The sequence below is a fragment of the Drosophila sulfurigaster genome, unplaced genomic scaffold (assembly GCF_023558435.1).
Source record: "Drosophila sulfurigaster albostrigata strain 15112-1811.04 unplaced genomic scaffold, ASM2355843v2 contig_191_pilon, whole genome shotgun sequence".
In the NCBI taxonomy this organism is placed as follows: domain Eukaryota; kingdom Metazoa; phylum Arthropoda; class Insecta; order Diptera; family Drosophilidae; genus Drosophila; species Drosophila sulfurigaster.
In genome coordinates this window covers 1-2,500 of record NW_026909663.1, presented here as the reverse complement: position 1 = coordinate 2,500, position 2,500 = coordinate 1, and the positions used below count along the sequence as shown (strand labels likewise).

Sequence of the window (2,500 nt, the reverse complement as noted above, 5' to 3'; positions counted from 1 at the left end):
ATTATTATTATATACTGTATTAAGAGTGTTTTATGTGTTTTGGATAAAATAAAAACTGCGTGTATATGTACCATAATATACATGCGTTGCAAAATGTATTGTGCATATTCCAGTGCGCATACATTGGTTCGCAACACCTAAAGAAAAACAATGTTGTACCTGTTTGCAGGTTAACGCTTTACATATGTTGATCATAATAAATAAATTTAGCTAAAATATACTTGTCATATATCTTATTATTATCGATTATGTAAAACTAAGACATTTCGCAACATTTATTTAGGTATAAAAAATTTTATTGAAGGAATTGATATATGCCAGTAAAATGGTGTATTTTTAATTTCTTTCAATAAAAATATTGTTGACGTAATGAAATAAAAAAAATTGTATCACTCTAAGCGGTGGATCACTCGGCTCATGGGTCGATGAAGAACGCAGCAAACTGTGCGTCATCGTGTGAACTGCAGGACACATGAACATCGACATTTTGAACGCATATCGCAGTCCATGCTGTTATGTACTTTAATTAATTTTTAGTGCTGCTTGGACTACATATGGTTGAGGGTTGTAAGACTATGCTAAATAAGTTGTTTAAAATTTTTCGGAATTTTAAGCACATTGTATATTATTGGATAATATAAGTGTGAATCTAAAAAGTTCTCGCTTAAGATATTCATAATATGAATTAATAAATGAAAATACTAAAACTCTGTTGCATGAGAAATTTGAAGAATTATATGTTCTTTATTCATTTCAAATAATACTGAGGAATGTCTAGCATAAAATATATTATTTTATAAACTAGAATTGCCTCTTATTAACGAATATGATATAAAGAATAATTTTGTGAATATTATGGACCTTCAAAAAAAAGATAGTATATTTCAAAATAGGCAGAGAATTGTCTATAAGTGTAATTAAACAACCTCAACTCATATGGGACTACCCCCTGAATTTAAGCATATTAATTAGGGGAGGAAAAGAAACTAACAAGGATTTTCTTAGTAGCGGCGAGCGAAAAGAAATCAGTTCAGCACTAAGTCACTTTGTCTATATGGCAAATGTGAGATGCAGTGTATGGAACGTCAATATTCTAGTATGAGAAATTAACGATTTAAGTCCTTCTTAAATGAGGCCATTTACCCATAGAGGGTGCCAGGCCCGTATAACGTTAATGATTATTAGATGATGTTTCCAAAGAGTCGTGTTGCTTGATAGTGCAGCACTAAGTGGGTGGTAAACTCCATCTAAAACTAAATATAACCATGAGACCGATAGTAAACAAGTACCGTGAGGGAAAGTTGAAAAGAACTCTGAATAGAGAGTTAAATAGTACGTGAAACTGCTTAGAGGTTAAGCCCGATGAACCTGAATATCCGTTATGGAAAATTCATCATTAGAATTGTAATATTTAATCAATATTATAACGATAGTGTGCATTTTTCCATATAAGGACATTGTAATCTATTAGAATGTATGGAATTTATCAAACAATTTTGATAAGAGTTTATTTAAATTAGAGTGCTTGCATTTTAACATAAAATAAATTTCAAAAATTTGATAAAGTGCTGATAGATTATATGAGTACAGTGCGTTAATTTTTCGGAATTATATAATGGCATGATTATCATTGATTTTTATGTTTATTATAAGCACTTGTATGATTAACAATGCGAAAGATTCAGGATACCTTCGGGACCCGTCTTGAAACACGGACCAAGGAGTCTAACATATGTGCAAGTTATTGGGATATAAACCTAATAGCGTAATTAACTTGACTATTATTGGGATTAGTTTTTAACTATTTATAGTTAATTAACGCAATCCCGGGCGTTCTATATAGTTATGTATAATAATATTTATATTATTTATGCCTCTAACTGGAACGTACCTTGAGCATATATGCTGTGACCCGAAAGATGGTGAACTATACTTGATCAGGTTGAAGTCAGGAAACCCTGATGGAAGACCGAAACAGTTCTGACGTGCAAATCGATTGTCAGAATTGAGTATAGGGGCGAAAGACCAATCGAACCATCTAGTAGCTGGTTCCTTCCGAAGTTTCCCTCAGGATAGCTGGTGCATTTAACTGTTGTATAAAATAATCTTATCTGGTAAAGCGAATGATTAGAGGCCTTAGGGTCGAAACGATCTTAACCTATTCTCAAACTTTAAATGGGTAAGAACCTTAACTTTCTTGATATGAAGTTTAAGGTTATGATATAATGTGCCCAGTGGGCCACTTTTGGTAAGCAGAACTGGCGCTGTGGGATGAACCAAACGTAATGTTACGGTGCCCAAATTAACAACTCATTCAGAAACCATGAAAGGCGTTGGTTGCTTAAAACAGCAGGACGGTGATCATGGAAGTCGAAATCCGCTAAGGAGTGTGTAACAACTCACCTGCCGAAGCAACTAGCCCTTAAAATGGATGGCGCTTAAGTTGTATACCTATACATTACCGCTAAAGTAGATGATTTATATTACTTGTAATATAAAT

At 33.1% G+C, this 2,500-nt stretch overlaps 1 non-coding gene across 1 annotated transcript; it reads left to right on the top strand.

Annotated features, from left to right (window-relative positions):
* Positions 1 to 390: 390 nt before the first annotated feature.
* LOC133849690 (5.8S ribosomal RNA) lies at positions 391 to 568 on the top strand. The gene has a single exon (XR_009895425.1). It is a non-coding gene; the product is annotated as a 5.8S ribosomal RNA (ribosomal RNA).
* Positions 569 to 2,500: the final 1,932 nt, after the last annotated feature.